Source organism: Diabrotica undecimpunctata, chromosome 2 (assembly GCF_040954645.1).
Source record: "Diabrotica undecimpunctata isolate CICGRU chromosome 2, icDiaUnde3, whole genome shotgun sequence".
Classification (NCBI taxonomy): Eukaryota; Metazoa; Arthropoda; class Insecta; order Coleoptera; family Chrysomelidae; genus Diabrotica; species Diabrotica undecimpunctata.
The window spans coordinates 114982974-114990125 of NC_092804.1; the positions used below are offsets into that span (position 1 = coordinate 114982974).

General features: G+C 35.7%; 1 long non-coding RNA gene across 1 annotated transcript in view; it reads right to left on the minus strand.

Moving 5' to 3' along the window:
• Positions 1 to 6976, minus strand: part of LOC140434793 (uncharacterized) — a 29672-nt gene extending 22696 nt beyond the window's left edge. The window contains exon 1 of the long non-coding RNA XR_011950087.1: positions 6554 to 6976. This is a non-coding gene — a long non-coding RNA (uncharacterized lncRNA). The remainder of the gene's footprint in view (positions 1 to 6553) is intronic.
• Between the last annotated feature and the right edge of the window lie 176 nt (positions 6977 to 7152).

Sequence of the window (7152 nt, forward strand, 5' to 3'; positions counted from 1 at the left end):
AGAAGATAAGAAAAAAAGTATTACTAAGCTAATGGAGAAACACTACGGAAAGGGATGGCAAGATAGAGATGAACTGGTCTTTTTCAAAGAAGTATTCCACGAAGCTATAGAGGAGGGACAAGGCAGTGAGACAAACGAAGAGGAAGATAATTGCGAAGCAGAAACAGTTAGCTTTGCAATATAAAATAGTGGATAAATGTTATTTTGCGTTGTTGAGTAATTAAACTTATTTTTCTAATAGATTTCGATTTTCTTTTCTTTCATAATATTAAATTCATCTGCAAACCCCGACATGTCCAAAATATATCATACAATTACCTCTTTCTGGGGGCCCCTAGATTTTTTTAAAGTATTTTTTTATGTATTATTATCAAAAACCTCAATTTTCTCAAAAAGTCGCTGCTTTATTTAATAGGATATAGATTTTACAAGTTTTTCTTCATTATCTCAAATCTCATTTACCTGGACTTGTCGGGTTTTGAATCTAGGCGACTCAAATGATTCATCAGTTGTTAAAACATGTTTTCAAGAAACTACACTGAGTAGAACAAGGTATTAAAAATATACCAACAAATAAGAATCGTTAAATGTGAACCAGCTACTGTAATTTATTGACACTAATTAACTGTTATTATTTATTTTAAATGGCAAAGAATATAAAGATAGAAAAAAAAACGGTACTTAAACTAAATGGAGTAAGGAAAAACAATATTAATTATGTTGACGAAATGGTACTATTAATTAAAATTTTAAAAGATCCAAACATTTAGATGATAAAATTTTATTAGAACGGTTTTTTTTGTAGTACACACTTATTTTTATAAATAAAGTTGCGACTAAACATGTGCTACTGATCATCTTGTACGTCAAGTGATATAAAATCGTAGTTCAAGTCGAAACTGTTGTGGCTATGGAAACGTGAATGGTCTTAATTGCAAGCCAAACTTACGAACATAAAAATTAGTATTATCCAAAAACCAACAATTGTCGCTTGCAAATAATAATTCTAACTTAGGTACTTCTTGTACACACTAGGCCAACGTATTTGTACCAACGTTCAAACGAATATCGGATCTCTATGGTGGGAATTACGGAACACTGCCTTGAATACAGGCATCTATTTACTCATTAGTTCCGCACGCTTGAAAATTCGTACACTCATACATATAAAGATAAAATAAAATCTGTCTAATCTGTTTATTGCAGAAGTTTTGTTCCTTTAAAATACGTACTAGTGTAATTAAAAAAAAAGTTTTAAACGTTTTGGATCTTTGTTGTGTGAAAGTTTAAATCCAGCGTTTTTTGAGCATATTTCAAATGCCTCACATTTGTTGCCAAAACTCAAAACTAAAATTTCATGCTATAGGTTTTAAAGGTTAGGCACTAGTAATCGAAACTTTATAGTGGACAGTCAATGAAAGGGACATATTGTATTGATCTCGTGAGAATCATAAAAAATGGCAAAAATCGCGCCACGTTTATTTATTTAACACCTGTATAAAATCTGAGTTTATTTGCGGCAAAATACAAAAACTGCATACAAAATATGAACTCTTTGTCTTTAAAAAGCATCTTGATTTTTGTCCATAGGTCACTTGAATCAAAAGATATCGATTTTTTACCGTCGAGCTGATACATATTTTATTGAATATTGATTTCGCGCGCGTAACTGACATGCAAAATCGACGGTCGCTTCAAACTTATATTGCATAAAATGCTTATAAATAATTTTGTTTAAAATTATCTTGGCTACATTTTTTATTTAAAACATTTTTTTCTACGGTGTACAGATTCTTGGTAAATCGATTTTTTTGCGTTTTTACCGGTTTTAGGGAAAAGCCCGGGGGTAAAAGTGGTAAACTTTTTTGCATCTTTTTTGGGGTCCCAAAATTAATATTCTTGGCAAAATTCAGCTTGTTCGTATGACTTTTAGAGGTTCAGTGGCATTTTCGTCTCTGATGAATGGAGTAAAAGGGACATAAACGAAAGTTTCGGCAATCTAAAGAGTGCTCAAAATAAAATATGGTGTAATTGAACCGCTAAAGCAGTCATAAGGCATGGCAGCTGCTGAAATGCCTGAATGCTCAATAACTCCTGCCGAATGAAAAAACTGAGAGAAAAAAGAAAATGCTAAATATTGTGAGTCATAATGAGGCAGAAAACTATGACATGTCTCCTATTTTTACAATAAAAGATCTGAAAGAAACTATTGAAAAATGTAAAAATGGCAAAACAAAGGGGATAAATGATGTACTGGTTAAAGAAATAAAAAATATCGGCGAAGAGATTACTCTTAATGCTTTATAATAACATCATGTAGAGAAACCAGGGCAGATCACTGTTTACAGACATGGTTCGCACCCTTTTGCAGAACTCTAGGTTCTACGTAGTGTTCCAAGGCAGAAAAAGTCGGTGGAGATCTCAAAATAATGGGCCTCTGCAAGAAAGCGGCCTCTAATATTTTTAACATCTAGACTCACGACCAACAACAACGGCAAAATTCAAGAAGCTTCTTATACGCTGATGATCTGTCAATGGTGGTACACGTGAAGGACTTCGGAATAGTAGAACCATTACTCAGCGTCGTGATTGGTAAATTTACAAAATTCTATCAGGAAAATGACTAAAAAACCAACCAAACCTGGGAGCGGAGTAGAATACACTTTCTACCCTAAATACCTTTTTTCCCCATCACTAGATAGGGAATCTGCAAACAAAAGCCGAAGGTAAACATTTCCGACAGTGCTGGGTTCCTAAAGTAAAAGTTCCTTCAGAGTTACGTCGACCAGCTTGGTCCTGAGTCGGACCCCCATGTCCTCCATGGCTCCGATGTGGCAGGGACCAGCTAAACCACACTCCTCTCATACTAGGGCATGGGGTTGGGATCGTCTGTTAGAACGTTACTTCTCCCCGATGTTCTTCTTTTGCTCGATTCCATATGATCACCACGTCCGTATCTGCCCAATCAGATTTTCCCCTTAGCTTTTCTCCCTATGCATACGGTATACTTCCCGACCGTCATTAGGTAGAGCCGCGATAGGCTGTCCCGTGTGCTATTTTTCGTCGTCCATCTGCACCTCATTCGATACTAACCTCATTAGACTTGCCCTGTCGCTCTCTCATGCCTGTCGCCATTTGCACCTCTCTTACTTTCTATTTTATACTTATATACCCCTGTATTGTCGACCTATCCTTCTTCCTTCCTACCTCTGCGGGCTCAGTTATGTCTCCTCGATAACTTCTAGAACTGTATCTAGCTCCCGCTCTTTCTTCTGTTTTATCGACAGCACCTTTTTCACATAGTTGTGAATTTTTTCACACCATCGCTCGTCCATGACCATCTTCTCTTCCATCTCTCTCACCCATCTGAATTCCAAAATGGTATGTGATACAGTGTCCGAAGCCCCACAATATAGAAAATTGTCCAATTCGGTCAGATAGTAGTTTAAGCGCCTGTGCCCTCGGTCCAGCCAAGCTCTGCAGATTCGATATAAGTGACTTCGTCCACTGTGCCATATCACCTCCCTCTCATTAACACATGTAAGGGTATACAGAAGGTGATCACCCACAATGCAGCATCTTACAGAACTGTGTCTATTGCTACCCTGTCTCAAATACCTGGAAATTACCTGGACCGTACTCTCACACACAAAGCTCGACCTGAAGAGTAATTATGAGATGCCTAAGGAAGAGCGCCCACCAAACTGGCATGGCAAGTGGCAAGTAGCAAGTAGCACGCGTCTAGCATGTTACTTAAAATGTAACCAATGAAAACGAATGATTCAGCGCACACCAAAATGACAGTGACGTCATTCATTCTAATCATTTGTTTGCATTGGTTACATTTTATGTAACATGCTAGACGCGTGCTACTTGCTACTTGCCACTTGCCAGTTTGGTGGGCGCTCTCACTAAGACTAACTCCAATAGATACCTAACCCTTTAATATTTGGCCGGTATAGCCCCTCCGAGTATTAGACGTACTACTGAAACCAACAGAGACAAAAAAACCATTTGGAAAGTTCACCGTGAGCGAAAAACTAGCCGTATTCGACAGCACAATATTATTAGCAAACTACCGGGAGTGAAACATGCGGCAAAGGATGCTAAAACTCCATATGAAAGTTGGAACCTGCTCATAACAGATGATATCATTGAAGAAATTGTGACGTGCACAAATTTGTGCCTAGAGAAAATTAGAGCAACTATACACGCGAACGAGGTGTTTTAGATACTGACTGTGACGAAATAAAAGCAGTGTTTGGATTGTGGTACATGGCAGGAGTTTTGAAATCCCGACACACTAACCTAAATGACCTATGGAGCAACGATTATACAGCACCAGAGGTATTCAAAATGGTAATGCCCCTGAAACGTTTCTATTTGTTGCTTCGAGCACTACGTTTTGATAATATTCACACAAGAGCTGAATGCAAATTAATTGATAAGCTAGCTCCAATAAGAAATATATTTGAGAAATTTATAGAAAGATGCCAAGCCTGCTACACGCTTGGTGAGAACTGTACTATTGACGAAATGCTGGAGGGTTTCCGTGGAAGGTGCAGCTTCAGGCAATATATCCCGAGTAAACCAAACAAATACGGGATAAAAATATTTGCCTTGGCTGAGAGTCGTGTATTTTATACTGTGAAAATGGAGATTTACGCAGGAAAGCAGCCTGATGGTCCATTTTGTATTGATAACAGTCCAGCCAGTATGGTGAAACGATTGTGTGAACCCATTATGAATTCAGGACGAAATTTAACCTGTGATAACTGGTTCACGTCAGTTCCTTTAGCCGAAGAATTAAAAAAGAAAAAAATAACTTTAGTTGGGACAATTAGAAAAAACAAACGTGAAATTCCTGAAATATTTGTTGCAACTAAAGAAAGGCCAAGAATGTTTATTAGTTTCGTACGCCCCAAAAAAAAATTAGAATGTCCTGCTTTTGTCAACCCTCCATGAATATGACGAAAAAGACGAGGAAAGTGGTGAATCTTGCAAATCAGCAGTAGTTACTTTTTACAATCAACCAGAATCGGGAGTAGATTCAGTGGACCAACTGAAGAGCCTTTATTCAGTGGCAAGAATCACATGTAGGTGGCCATTGACTGTTTTTTTACTATGCTAAACATCGCTGGAATAAATGGAAACATCAAATATATTAGATTCCTGCCAACCGAGACGTGAGTATCTGAAAATTTTAGCCAGACAACTCATTACCCCACATATGCAAAAAAGGGCGGCCCAAAACTTGCCATTTCTGCTAACTTTGCAAATTAAAAAATATCTGAATCTTCCTTTGACACAGAAACGAGATGTTCCTGAGGAAAATCAAGCAGGTGCAAGGCCAAAATGCTCCTATTGCTCCAAGAAAAAAAATCGAAAAACAGCGTCAAAATGCGCCAAGTATTCCAGAGCAATTTGTAAAGAACATACAATCACCATTTGCACAGAGTGTGAACGCGACGAAGTTCCTGAATCTGAATATTTTTTTTTTATTATTCTCGTTGCTGTTTCAGAATTATGCTTATTTATGTAGATGTACCAAACTTTATATTTTATGTTTTATTCCTTTTTGTATTTTGTTAAAAATATTGCCCTTTTTTAGCTTTGATAAATAAATCATTATATTTATGCCTTTTGTTATGTCAAAATAAGTCATATACATGACAAGTGAGCTTCACGCTCACCTGCGACTAATGGTGGTTCATTTAACCATGCGACCAACGCAGGGTTAATATAAAAGAAAGAAAATACTATTGGAAACACAATATTGGAAAAATACATTTGATGACAAACAACAAGTACACTTCGTAGGAAGACCTAAATAAAACTCGCTGATCTAGCATATGCAATACAGTGATCTTACATACTTATAGAGTCACATTCAAAAGATTCGATGATCATAATTTAAATCATCACATGACCGTTTGTAGATATATCTTTGATACACTGCACCGTCAGAAAATTTCTTGATGACAGTAGTGAAATATTAACGCCTAAAGTTATTTAAAATCACGGACTTTGTGAATCAAGCACCAAATTGTGAATAATATTAAATAAACATAATTATTTTAAGTAAAGATCGAAACCACTGGACGTTTTTCAGGTCAAATTAAATAATAAATACTATTCTTTTTGTGTTGTAAATACCTATTGTTATTTTGGTACGGACGTATTGTAACTATTACAGGGGTTATCTATAAAAAAAATAAAAAAAAGGCGACCTAAAATCTTATGCTAGTCCACGACAGACTATAAATGTAGAATATTGGGACGAAATAAAAAAGAAAACTCCAAAGAAGGTTATTTAAAAGTTAGTTATTTAGCAGTGGATATCACTCGATAAAAAGTACTATGATCTAAGTAAAAGCTTATAGAAAAAATGAATGTACCTAATATTCGATCAATTGATTATGAAAGATGAAACTTATATTTAGCATGTGCTATGTTGCTAATCTAATATGAAAGGTAGACCTGCATTAATTTTAATTAACTACAAATTGTATGCTTAGCAAAAATAATAAAAATATAATTAGCATATACGTACAGAATTTTTTATACTCCGAATAATTTGACGTTTCCTAGAATAGACGCTTAGGATCGTGACCCATTTTCTGCTGTCAAGGTCATCTATGTTCAACTTTTATTCCGTAATATAGTTTAGAAACACCATAGAAAATTACTATTATTTACCAACATCTAATTAAATTGCCGGATAAGGCGGTATTCCCACTTTATTTTTAAACACCATTTTATAAAAACGTATTGATGGTTTATTATTGTAATATCGTACATTTTTAAGAATTATAATATCACAAATAAAAACGTGTATTTATCACGAACCTTTGTATCATAACGCAACCCTTCGTACTGGAGGCCCATATTTGACTGGTACATTAAGTGTGTAAAATGTTTTAATAGCAACAATTGGACAATATTGGAGTGAATTGCATTAAAGAATCTGGTCTGGTTAAACTAATATACTAATGGCTGCACTAATAGTCATTGTCGCTAATAGGGAAAAATTGGGTAAATTGATAAATTCACTTATGGGTGATTGAGGCAAATGCGTGCGCCTGGCTTTTAAGATTCGTTAACTTCATCATCATATTGTTTATGAATAGCTTAATTGACATATTATATCTG